The sequence below is a fragment of the Thunnus albacares genome, chromosome 10 (genome assembly GCF_914725855.1).
Source record: "Thunnus albacares chromosome 10, fThuAlb1.1, whole genome shotgun sequence".
Classification (NCBI taxonomy): Eukaryota; Metazoa; Chordata; class Actinopteri; order Scombriformes; family Scombridae; genus Thunnus; species Thunnus albacares.
Window position 1 is genome coordinate 26,519,663 of NC_058115.1, and position 14,069 is coordinate 26,533,731.

At 41.2% G+C, this 14,069-nt stretch overlaps 1 protein-coding gene across 4 annotated transcripts in view; it reads right to left on the bottom strand.

Annotated features, from left to right (window-relative positions):
• The window catches only part of si:dkey-237h12.3 (teneurin-3), a 143,112-nt gene extending 130,506 nt beyond the window's left edge, over positions 1-12,606 (bottom strand). For all 4 annotated transcript variants that reach the window (XM_044363711.1, XM_044363710.1, XM_044363709.1 and 1 more), the window contains exon 1: positions 11,966-12,606. The gene's annotated coding sequence lies outside the window, so the exon portion shown is untranslated. The remainder of the gene's footprint in view (positions 1-11,965) is intronic.
• Between the last annotated feature and the right edge of the window lie 1,463 nt (positions 12,607-14,069).

Here is a 14,069-nt window from a genome sequence, read left to right on the forward strand (position 1 = left end):
TCAAAAATCAAGTTAATCTACAGTGTGTTGATGTTTAAAAGTTGTAACTCGCACTTTTCCCATCAAGCAAAAGCAGTTTGACAAAAATAAGCATAAGTTTCACACACAATAATATATATATTTTTTTTTTGAGTGAAACATTTTGAGGTGCTCGGAGGAGCTTTTCAATTTACTCATGATGATTGTCCAAAGTTGACATCCACCAAGTGTCACATGCTGGTTAAATAACAGATAAATCAATATGTCACGCATCACGCTGGCCAGTGACTTTTTGACATGATGATATCATGCTTTAATTTTTAATTTAAACTGTAACGCGTACAGAATTATAATTTTGACCCATTGCATACATTAACCTAGTGCCAGATTTCATACACACAGAATAGCAAAAAGACTATGAAAAATGCATAACGCACCTATGTATTTTAGATATGCAGTTTCCCAGGCAGCTAGTGACAGTTAAGTGAAATAAATGAATGGGTTGAATTGCCTAAATTATGAAAAAGCATTTTTCACCTCTTACCTTATTTACCCATGTAAATAGTTTTATTTGCCCGTGTTTTGAGATGTCTTTCTCTAAGATTTCTGCCTGCACTCCAATACAATGGATGCCCATAGAGCTTCATTTAAAGTGCTCAAAGCACTAAAAAAATGTGTTTTAAAATTTCAACAGCAATCTGGTTTTCTGGAGTGCTGTATTTGTTGCTCATAGATAGAAGATATTTCTTCAGTCCAGAGTTACTGGGAAAAAAAACAAAAACAAAATTGCATGGTTAGATACCAGGTGTAAGTGAGAAAATAAGGTTGTTTTTTTTTTTTGTAATTTAGGTGAACCAACCCTTTAAACATTTTCTCATTTATGCTACTTCTATTGCTATCATGTGGCTAGTTTTGGCTTTATTTGTCAAGGTTTTGAGATATATACTGTACATATGTCTTGATTCCTGCCTACACACCAAATCAAAGTAGGTAGAGTGGAATTTAATTTTTATGGTGCTCAAAGCATTAAAAAAAATGCATTGAAAAAATAAAAAAATCAGACACATTTTTCCAGACACAGTGTTCAGAGGCTTCACTGTGATCTGTTTTCATTGAAACTCATGAAAACAGTCTGTTCTATGGATTATCAAGGGTAATCATGAACAATACTAGCTCCGTACACCAGATATATGGGAGAAAATATGTTTGTTTTGTTTTTTAATTTATTTTAAATTCGGGTGAACTAAGCCTTTAAACTGTATGTCATGTAAAATTATACAATTTACCAATATATGTGAGAGCACAAGTTACCCAAGTGCTTAATTTATACATAAAAAAGCAACGGTAACAGTGAGATAGAGAAACCCTACATATATGACTTTACAGTCAATGTGAGTTAAGTAATAGTTCCATGTCACACACAGTACCCATGACCCAACTGTACATCTCAGTCTCTCTGAATGCGCTGACCGAGTATTGCCCTAGTTCACACAAACATTAGATACATCCGTGTTAAAATCTTTAACTTGTTGGAAATTCAAAGAAGACACTCACAGGTGGAGAACGTGCTCTAAAATGTGGACAAGTGGGAATGAGAATGTGACTAATCCGCAAAAAAACCCTTGAGTGGAATGTGGATGGGAGCCCCTGTGTGTCAGAAGTGTTTATTACCAGCCATTTTCCACTGCCTCCTGACACACACACACACACACACACACACACACACACACACACACACACACACACACAGAGACTCACATGCTCACACATGCCACACACACCACACTTTCATTTCTCTCTTGGCTGAGCTGTAAGACTGGAGTATCAGACTCCTTTCCCCAAATGAGATCTACTTCGTTTCACATCAAGCATCAAAACCTTCCAGTGAGGCCAGGATAGCGCACTGTCGCGCTTGCAATATAGCACGGACCCCGGAGTTCCCAAAAACTGAAGCAGTAGCGGGTGGGGCGCAGGATGCAGGGATAATGAAAATTGTGAGCTGTTCTAGGCCTCTTCAACTTATTTTTTTTTTTTACCCCCTTCGCTCAGAGTCGCTGGATATCATTCTGTCCCCCGACGCGCTGAGATGCAATCAGTGACACATTTTTTCGTAACCCTAACACTCAACCTTCAACACTACCCCACACACGCTTGTTTTTTTTTTTACGATGCCACAGGACATCTCACTCCATCTCATCACTTTCAGGATATTGTACACATCCGTCCAGATTGGCAGATTAATGTACAGGATGAGTGCAAGCAGACACGCCCAGAAGCCTCCCTGATTACGATCCCCCCTCTTCTTTACGGGCTTGTAAAGACATTTGCCGTCTGAAAAAAAAAAAAAAAAAAAAAAGCTAATGCTACAAGTCCTACCCACTGAGCTGCAAGCCCCCCACTATAGGAGGAATTAGATTTGTGTCCTAATCAGCTATAAGCCCTTGAGTGACCAGGCATGTCCCTGTATAAACATTTCAGCTTTACTCTGAGGACCAGAAGATGCCATCTTTTTCACAGCTCATCAATGTGTCCTGCTTGTGCACATAGGCAGCACATGGGGACACTATCAGGATGCAAGAGAGACATTCATGATAGTTTAAATTATGTACAAAAGGTCATAGAGGCTCTTGAGGGAACTCTATTGTGTTTCTGCAGGCTTTAAGTTTCAAAGGTTTTAACTACAGTATGAACTAGACTACTTTGAGCAGAGAAGAATAAAAGCCAGTCTGTCTCGCCTTGATTATGCAAAATCTGCCTCTTGTTACCCTGCTGAGAGTACACACTAATGCACACCAATCTGTAAAAAAAGAACGAGAAGCACAGAAAAGTCGAAGTAATGGGAAGATGTGTCTGATCAAGAATTTTTGGACGTAAATTCATGAATTCTTTTAGTTTTCTTGTATCACTCATTTCTACATTCCCTTTTACCTTTGATCATGCAGTTGAACCAGGACAGTCAGTCACCCATGACCGCTCAGCGGAACAGTCGACACTGCAAAATTAGCGTCACACAGAGGTCCTCTGGCGAGCCACTGAGGCAAGGAGAAAGACAGTTCATGATCTACGCGGCGGAGCTCTACACACGTCCCAATGACTCCCATGCCAGTTGAGTACAGTCCCCCTGACGCCTGATACTGTCCTACACCTCTGCACTTCTTTGAAGCATAAACCATAAACCATCTGTATAATGTGGTGAGAAGAAACGTGTCCAAGTCAATTGGCTCTTCAGGGCAGTTGGACAGGTTTCAAGGATGAGATATACTTGTTTCATGTCTGACATACTGTATTTTCATCAAAAATGAGAGTGGGTATGTTTTATGCTTCCAACTTGGGGATGTGGAAGGAAGATCAACCTTTTAAGGTATCTTGGAGCTGATAAGTTATGTTATACAAAATGAATTAAATAAGCAGATGACATTCAGTATGTTATTCATCAAAGGCACGAAAGGTAAAGATATTTTTTGATGCTTCGAGCGAGGATGGTCAACAAGGAGAGCAGTGCTGAAACAAATAACTTATTGATTGGTCAGTAGACAGAAAATTAACCCTCAATGATTGAGTAAACATTTAAGTCTTTTATCAAAGAAAAATTCAAATGATTCTCTGGTTTTTAGCTTTCCAAGCGGGAGGATTCGCAGATTTCCTCTGTTGTATATGAGTGGCAATTGATTATCTTTGGGTTTTGGACCGTTGGTCGGACAAAACGAGTCATTTGATGTCATGTTGGGCTCTGGGAACTTGTGAGTTTTTCAATATTTTCTTACATGTTGTAAATTAAGTGATGATCAAAAAAAGAATCCACAGATTAATCTATAAATTTTATAACACTGTAAATTGAATATCTATAGGTTTTGCACTGTTGGTACCACAAAACAAGCAATTTCCAGATTGTGGGTTTACCATTTTCTAGACTAAATGATTAACCAGAAAAACAACGCTCAACGATGAAATTAATCGTTATTGCAGCCCTACCTGTAACATATCTCATATATGATAATTCTACACAAAATTGACTATATAGATAAATACGCCAGCCTTAACTGAGCTGCTACACACTCCTGACAACAGCACACAAAGCATTTTGCAAAACAGGAGTAGCCACCACTGACCAGAATGCTGAAATGGCAACTCTTCGCTAAGCCTTTGTTCGGTAATTATATTTCCGCGGGGCTACTGTACATATCAGCTCAGATATCCCTGTCGGTGACCTCTGTAAATAACGGTAATAAAGAGCGCACTTGTCGTTGCCGGTGTGTCCCTCCAAGACAATCCACCTGTCACCAAGTGGCCTGGCCCGCCCACCCCCCCCCCCCCCCCCCCCCCCACACACACACACACAAACCTCCCCCTCCTCATCTTGTTGTTGGCCATTTGCCGGAGCACAGATCAGACGGCTCTCAGCCACGGGGAGTGGTGAGAGTGGTTGATGGAGCTGGTGGAGATCAGGGCTGGCTCCCTTTAACACAGCCAGCACCTCCAACAATAGCCGCCTCTGACAGCTTTGCATAATTCATCTTGTCGAGTCTCTCTCCCTTTCCTCCTTGACGCTCCTCTCTCCCTCTCCTCTTTCGGTTTCTCTTCAGTTCTTTCTTTTTTTTTTTTTTTTTTTTTCCCCGTGCCTCCCGGCGCTTGGAGAAGGGGAGAGGGAGAACCAGGGCAGTGTTCCATCAGATGCTGCCTGTTTCCCCCTGACACCGGTGATTTTGGAGACACAGAAGTGTTTGTCTGCAGCACGTTTCCCAGACTTTTTGAATTCTGGATGCCGTCTGAAGCAGATTGTGCTCGTTCTTTATCGAGGCTCAGTGCCTAAATCCCTTGCTGCAGCGGGAAGCGTACGACTATTACCTAAAAATACACATATAGGAAGATCAGTTGATCAAGAAAATTGATAATCTTAACTTTGACACGTGAGTTTATATGTGAGGATCTGATGCTAAGCTGCTTTTCCGTGCCGTTTATCGACTTGTAACGCTCTGTAACATACAGAGTTTTGTTTTTTGGCAGATTACTATGATTTTCAGTTTCTTAATCTTGAAATATGTATAGTCATTGACTATATAAGAGAGTGACAGATAAAGAGATGAAGAAAGAAAGTGAGGGAGGGAGGGGAAAAAAGAGCACACAAACTCATGACAGAATTTATCTGCAATTAAATTTCAGCCTCAGCTATATCCTTAGCATACTTGGTGACGGGATGAGCTTACTACACTCAGTGAGACTCTTAGGAAAGATGATGAAATCCTGCTCCATGCCAAGTCTCTTGTCTCAGTGTATGATGCAGAATATTCACAAGTGGAGTAAAGTGATGCAAATCTCTGATACAGCCACTTCAGATTATGGAGCTTGAAGCTTCATCCCTCATAGTTACAGCACATTTAAAAGACAAACAAGGCTACTGTGAATATGAAAAACAAATCACCAAAAGCTAAGCTGAACCCACAGTGTTTTTTTATTTGTTTGTTTGTTTTTTACTTGTCCGTCACTGGAAAATCATAGTGGTCAATGTCTAATCCTAACCATTTTGCTGCTGCTTTTTTTGTCTGTGAGAATTAAATAATAAAAGAGGGGCATCTGCCAGCGCCAGGATACATCATAATAAGCTGAGCAGGAATGTTTACAAATCCCCCAAATAACCCTTCACCACTGACAGTATGAGTTATATATTCATTGAATCTTTAGTGGAAAAAATTGCAAGCACAGCCAAATTCATTTTTTTAAAATGTAATTGCTAGGTGTGGACAATTGGAATATAAAAAGCATGATTTTATAATGTTTCTCCTGCACGATCTCCCTCTATCTCAAATGGTAATAGTGGGTTATTCAGTGCATTCATACATACGGGCTCCAGCATTTATCTGTATCCAAGGCTACAAGTATTGAACCCAGCTCTTATCAAAATAGGCGCCCCCTTCCATATCACACACCCAATTACACCAGACAGTCTTAATTCAATGGGCCACAGTTTGCTGTTCTCTCAAACTGGCATCACTGCAGTATTATTTCACACAGGGGATCTAAGGAAGTAATGATGTTCATGTACATTTGCTTAATTGAGAATCTTACAAGACGGTGTCAACAACTGTCGTCTAATGCCTACTCATAATGAATTGACTCCATGGTGTGCAAAAATAAAATCAGCTCCACAGACCTGAGGCAATTTATAGACAAATCCATGATCGACCCATTGTTACGGAAATAAATTAAATTGCGGTGATACCGCAGCTGCATTGTAATGAAGCCACAGAGCAATCACAACGCCACGGAGGGTGATTGAAAGAATAAAATTCACATCATATCTGTCCACAACAAATCAGGTAAACAAAAGAAAATGGGTTTGAGACCTTGAAAAAAGAAAAAAAAAGATTTATTGCAGGTATATTATTTATTTAGATCAACAGTGGTGCCCTTTTTAATTGCAAATTCTCAATCAAATATCAGTCTTGCTTGACGGTCTAATCTGGACATCTAGAGACGTTATTGTAGCACTACTGTAGCCCGTCAAAAGAGCACTTACTGAGTGGCTGAAAATCATTACCCAAACTATATTTGAAATGCTGGGAGCATACAAACCTGGCTAGCAGATAGATACTCTAACGCAAACGCAGCGAGATATTCTAAAGTGCTGACATTGGGTGTCATTCAAATGCATCTCACATGATTGTACAACAAACTAGGGGGGGAGGTGGAATATACACAGCAATCATATAATAGTGGCAGACAACTGAAGAGTATGAGGGACAGCATCAATGGTGGATACTGCAATGGGAATGCAACAGAGTGCTGCTGCGACTGATGAAATATATAAGATCTGACCACACGGAGACGGTGACCTGCTGTCGAAGTTTCAATCGAAATGATCAATCTAAACAATACACGCTTGAATAATATGGAATTAGAAGAAATACAAATTGTATGCACACAATGACTACAATTTTTGCACTTTACAGAGAATAATATATTGGGTGTATTTTCTCTTTAGGCATATTGTGCCACATAAACTATACAATATATAAAGAAACTGGAGGGTTTTATTCTCTAGTTGTCAGCGTTTTAAGGAGTATGTAGGTCATGATGGAACACTATCAGAATACTGAGAGACTGCAGGCCTTATTAAAGAAACATCAATCTGAAAATTCACCAACATTGCGCTGATGTCTCTACTTCCAGGGGTGAAACTTAGAGAGTCCGCCCTGTAGCGATTGGCCGAGACCAACTTCCGAACGCGCACTGGTCTCCACTGGAAGTCAAAGACTGCTGACCTGTATACCATTACACTGACTTGAAGTGGCCGGTTTTACACTCTTCAATGGTCTGGTATTCAATATTTTCTCTTCTTCACCCCGCTGACAATAAAGAGACAGAGGAAGTGTTGCCCACTTGCTTCACCCATGAACCAGCACCTCCGCCTTGTCCCCATCAACACTCTTCATCACCCGCCAGACCTGCGTCTTTCAGCATCACAGAGGTTGTGTCAACTGAATTATTGAGGCCATCCAGCAGCTCCATCGACAAGCATAGCTGACGCCCAACTTCCCACTGGGCTGTCCAAGGCCCACAAAAGACCAGACCTGAGGCTCTTGGCAGGTTGAAGCTATTCTGGGAAACCTCCTCCTGGGCTAATATCGCTTTGAGCAATTATAGACTATTATAGAGCCAAAGCTCAAACATATTTTTACACATGTGAAAAATAAAGCTGCTTCATCAATATTTTAATGTGAGCGAGACATCATATAATATTGACTTATATATGGTATACAGCTTCTGACAGAAAGTGTTGCCATGCACTGTCCTTTTAATATATAACACATCCTGACTTTGAATATAATGTCTGTATTTCACGAATGCTGAGCCTAGAAAGCACGCAGGTATTCACTCAGAGCAATTTTCACAAGCAGAGAGCACAATGCATTTCTATTTTGTTCTCCCTATGACAGAACTAAGCACATTTCTGTCTGTCTATCCCTGCCAGGCTCAACCCTGGAGCGTGCAGGGAGAGTTGCACTGTTACAAAGTCAGAGCCACTCCTCAATCTTGCCACTTGGTCTTGACCCAGAAAGTCCACTGGAGCATGCTGAGCCATAAATGTTAATCTGTAGGTTACAACAGTGTAAAGCGGTGCTGCTCCCAGAGCTGGACCAGCAGGACAGCATCCTGTGGCTAATCACAGGTGGCTTTCATCTCAGCCTGCTTTGGCCAGAGTAGCAGCAAATGTTCGAAACAAAAACCATGAGCTGTCCTGCTAGCATGTTCACTTTTCTTGATTTTCAGTAACCCATACACGGCTAAAGAACGGCTTCTACTTCGTTACAAACAATTACCGACTCGGCTGTTTTGTCCATAAGCACCCACGCACACACACTTACATCACAACACATTTGCACATATGCGCGCAATGAGATTCAGGAATCAGTTTATATTATGCACAACACATTAGGTCATGCAGTTAGTCTACAATAGCCATAAGGCGGGTACAGTAGCTGCTCCCTTGAGAACGCTCCTCTGCAATCAAAATGCAGTGGCAGGTATCACATTATACTGAGCAGATATACATTATGGAAAATACTACATAAATCCATTTTGGTATTAATATAAAACTCAATTTATATTCTTAGCAGTTACTCAAGCTCTTTGAGGCCTTTTTATTTTAATTTAATAAACGATGTTTATCAGCTGGGACCCAGACCATACAAATCCTTTACAACACACCATCATGACTTCAGACACAGCAAAAAGCATATACCGTCATAAAACAGCTTGCATCCATACCATGGTAGGTTTTTTTTTTTTCTCTTGTGCTGCATACAATGTAGTTAAGGACCACAGTGGTAATGCATCAAGTGCTGTCACTAAATATCCTTACTCTAAGCACATTTCAAGAGCATGCAATCTCCTTCCCCCAAATCCTAGGGTGACTTTCAGCGATAATTTGGCAACTTGCAGGAAAAAAAACATTTTCTTTTTTTTTTTAACCACAGAAAACTTCAGCACAAGTCTCATGTCGGCGTGCCGATCCCAAACAATCCTCACACCTCTTAAACATTTCATTTGATCATTAATAGCTAATGCACAGGTATGAGTCTGTCCACCATCCCGAAATGCGTTTTCTTTTTTTTTTTTAAGTACTTCAAGATCCTAAATGCATCATGGCATGCTTTACCTTCACACCAACTATTTATCATGATGTCTACCTGTTCTCATGGGAGGAAAGGCAAAATGAACTGAGAGAGAAAACAGGTGAAAGAGAGTGCAGCAGACAATAGCCGGGCAGGCTGCGTGTTAATAGTAACAGATTAGAGGGCAGCAATTATGCAAAGTAAATATGACATGGAACTGATCCGTCGAGCCCAGGGAACTGTGGGTAGTTTGTCAGGCTGCATTAACCTTCACATGTTTGCTCAGATGTGTTGAAACAGGCGACTCGGCAATGCTGTTTGCCATATCAAATGTTATAATTCATAAGGTCATCTTCTGAGCCACTGTCGGCATCCACAAGTAATAAGGGGACATATTATAAAGTTGGTGCAAGGCTGTGCGTCAGCTTGCCTCTATATCTCTCAGATCTTAGAGGAGTAATTTTTACTGAGGCAGAGGACTCATCCTGATTACCCCTTAACAATCTATAAAACTGTTTAGGGCCATATTCAAGCTGGCATTATCCCTAAAGGAGGCAGTTCTCATCACACAGAATATTAAATTCTCCACAGGAATAATGAAAGGGGAAATTACTTAAGGATAGAAACATGGAGTGGCAGTGTTGTGTACACAGTTCCTCTAATATTTCTGAATTAATTAGATGATTTTAAGCTCCAATCGTAGTAAAAGTCACCTCGAGAATTTCTTCCTTTCGGCTGGATCAGAAATTGTAGTCACCTGCTTTGATTAGTGGGATTAAAAGGCAATAAAGTTTGAAGCTGGGGCATTAGGCTAAAGCCTCAATAAGGGTTCACCGCAGCAGGCCTAAATGTCTCAGTGCTACATGTGTAATCGTCTGCTACATTATGGCACCGTGTATACCAGACAAGCGTAGACAACAGTAGTTATTGCTTTTTTACTGTAGAGCTGTGCAAATAAATGTTTCGACAGCATAGCATTCGCCAGAGCGCTGTTGTCTCCAGGTGTAATTCTGAAAAGAGTAAACACAATGAAGTCAATTTACCCAAATTCTGTAGCAGTCAGTCACAGCCGTATTGTAGGCAGAACATTAGTACCACAGATTGTGATGTCTCATTCAGGAAAGTAAATTTAAATTATTATTGAGACCTTGGAAACGATAATACGAGCACTACCCGTGTTCTGGTGCGCTATACAAAAACCACATGTTCAATATCACCCAATAAGTGTCACTGTAATGCCTTTAAAGGCTGGCACAAGGAAGATAGACTGTGTCTCTGGTAGTTTGGAGCCGTTCTTAGCTCTAATGTGACCCATGACACAGCCAAAGGCTTAAGATTATGAGAATATCGATCACTCGGAGACAAATTTTTCACAATACACCTGCCACTTTACACCTAACAAAAACGCTATTTTTCCATAATAACAGGAGTAAATTTGAGGACGTACTATGATTTGCCCTTCAGCTGCCATAATTCACCACTAAGGCCTGAAGTGGCAAAGATATGCATTACTTTACTATTCCAGTCTTTGTCAGAGGAGGAATATGAAACAGAAAATGGCCTAAACTGCTGCAGTTCCTCAACAGAACTCAAGACAATAGCCATAAATCAATTTAGCTGGACAGATATACTTGTCCTTCTGGGCTATCATGTGGACTCAGATGCATGTGTTTGCAGATTGCTCATAGCCTGATCCATGCCACAGTGAAATCAGATAAACGTTTCTCTCTGAGTCATACCAAGCACTGAAACAAGTCACCGTGTTATACTTTAGCTGAGACACAATAAAAGTAGCGAACGAATCCAGCTGATGTCCAAACCCTTTTTTGTCCAAACACTAAAGCTCCTCAAATTATGCTACTTATGAAACACAATCAAACCACATCATGAAATTACACATTTCATAACCATTTTTTTGGTTGTCAGGCAACCGCCCCTCTCGCCTAGTGCAGAAAATACAACCCTAAAAGTTCCGGCTCCAGCAGGCACACGTCTGACCCAAGAGGCGTTAAATCCCTGTGCCAAACACAGCCTTCCTACAGGCCTCTTTCAAATTCATTCAGATGCTCTGATGAAGTATCTCCACCTCCTGTATCTCAGGCTGAAACTACAGATTCTGTAGAGTTTAGCAAGTGTGTTTGTAAACCTGAATTATTAGGGGATTGAGCGTGTTATCTATGTAGGTGATTTACACCCCAGTGAGGCTTTCATGCTTTGTGCAGATAAAGTCAGTCACTGGAGCAAATCCACCTCACCCTGTCAACTCTTGGCCAGAGGTCTTGAAGAGGACACTGAGGTGAGAGGTGATGGAGACTGGGAGGAAGATTATGTTCTTTCTGTCATCCTTACAGTTTAATATAACTTGCAGCAAGCAGCATTACATTTTTTTTGTAACATTAACAATGATCCAAATCCTACAAAAAAAATTAAACCACAAGATTAAAACAAATGATATACTTCCTAAAACACAGCAGATGACTTTTACAAACTACATCTTCAATTTTTTTTTATTGTTGAACTTTAGGTTGTCATGCATTTCCCAAATGTAGAGCTGTTCAGAGAGGCATACATCATGCTCAACCCTTGTACTCATTAAAGCAGTAGACTAATTCTGTTAAAAATCCACAGGGTATGAATCAAAGTGTGATCTAATTTATTTTTATCAAGGTACCGATGTGAAGAGAGGCTGGGAGCCCCGGCGGGTTTCGGCTTCACATCTTGTCAGGGGAATATTGCGGAATATTGCAACAGAGCGTACAGACCAAATTAGACACCATTATTGAAGACCGATTCTGCCATTTATTTAAATTGCGCGGGCGACATCCATTTAGAGCCGATGCAAAGGATAAAAAAAATACTAACAGCACACTGACCTGCATGCAGACTGTGTGAGCCTGTCCGAGACAGCGGCACATAAACTTCCAGCGGTGCGCTTTAGTCCAAACTTGCAGGCAGCAGTGGGCAGAGTGCGTCGCGGTGTCTTTCTCACAATAGCTGCGTGTGCGATTTGGCACAGTTGAAATTCTTCACAGACACCATGCAATCCTTCCACAGAAACCCCCCTTTTGGCTCGGACACACGTTGAAACCGAGCGTGCAACGGCTCGGAGTAGTGGACTTTCTGCGAGGATGTTGTGCCGCGTTGTGGTTTCAGGAGCAGAGAGCTTCAGCTGCCAGCTTCGTGTGAAACGTGTTCTTCCCAGTCCTCCCCCGTGGCTCGGCCAGCCAATACTTCCAACAATGCAGTTGTCCCCTTTCAGCAGGGGAGGTAACACAGCCTATGTTTCCTTTCGCCCAGCAGTACGGGATGTTTTAAAAAAAAAAAAAAGACAGAAAAACTCACTCGGTGAGGATGCGGAGGCTCAGCAGCCGCTCAGCTGCTCTTTTGTCCTATATTCACTTGTCAGCTGATAAACTGCGCATCCCGTCTCTTTTCTTCAGCGTCGCCTCTGGTCTGCCTATCACCTCTAATGTACTGCTGTAGGCCGTAAATTAAAAAAAGGACGGTAAACTATGACCTCTTGTATGTGCAAACAACCGCACGTGTGAACAAAATTAGGTCCATTATCATAATTTATTTTTATTTTTATTTTATATACTATTTTATATACTAAGCTTGTATCAGTTTATCATCCAAAGCTAGAAAAATACGCTCCATAAATTCAATGTGAAACAGAGTAGGAGTGGATTTACTGCCTGTGCTCCATCAGCCTGCTCTGTGCTCTTCTCTTTTTCTGTTGAGAAGCTGCTCATTAAGCTTACCTATGGTCGCGCGCGCTGCCATATAATTGGCCAACTCTCAATTCTCCAATTTCTCACCTTCACTCTGACAAAGTGAAAGGGGGGGAGCAGCCTGATGTAAATAAATGTGCTGTTTCCCACAGAAGAGCAGCTAAGGGTTATTGAAGTTGTTAATTAAACTGTTAGATAAACAAGAAGACCTAAACGACTTGCTGCTCAATTGAAACTTCTAGAGACGGGGCTGTCGAATAAGCTTCACCATCTGTGGTTGCAATTGATCAGTGGCAACATGGATGTGCAATAAATATTCACAATATGAGTGCTATCAACCCGAACCATTAAGAAATGCTATTACTCTGATACATTTCATTTTAAGATTTGGTCCTCAAGCCTTTCACATTAACATACAGTGGATATGAGCATGCTTTGAGGGTTGATTACCTCATTTTGACTTGCCCTTTCGTTGCTGATTTCACAGACACAATTGAAGTTCTTCAGCATTTCCTTCGTGTGAAAACTTCATCTTGATGAGCTCCGGTTACAGAGATAAGTACACTTGCCTCACGGCCATTTTCTGTCCAGGACTTAAACCAAAACCACATTTACTTTGAATTAGCTTTGAGATTGAAGAAAACATATGAGACCCTATCTGATAGGCTTCAAATGATAGCATTTAGAGGACAGACCAGGGAAAGCAGAGTTTCATTAATTACAAAAGCAACAGCCCGCTAATCCCACTAGAAAGGCATTTTGAGGCCGAGTCGTTTTGGTTCTGAGGGAGAGAGAAGAGAGAAAGACTAACAATACCAGTGGTAGATCACAGACCTTCAAGCTATGGTCTGCAGGCCCCATGGCTCAATAGGGGGCCAACTACTGCAGCTCTGACTGGGCAATTTTTTTTTTAATCCCCTTCCTGAATTTACCCCACGTCCGACCACATGCAGTGATGAAGTTATCACTGAGGACAGCTTTTCTCCAAGCAAAATCAGCCCTGGCCTTCGATGCTTGATTCTTCTATTATACCCGGACCACATCAAAAACTTGCCTCCATCAAATGGCATTATCTGCATGAAAGGCAACTGCCCAAAGAGAGGAAAGAAAGAAAGGACATTAAATAGGAGAGGAATTATTGTAAGGGCTGTTGAAGCCAGTACCCCTCCTGCTTCCACCCTCCCTCTTCCGTCAAACTACTTTTCCCCCTCTCTATAATATTCTTGGGGGGCTTTTTAGAGAGACT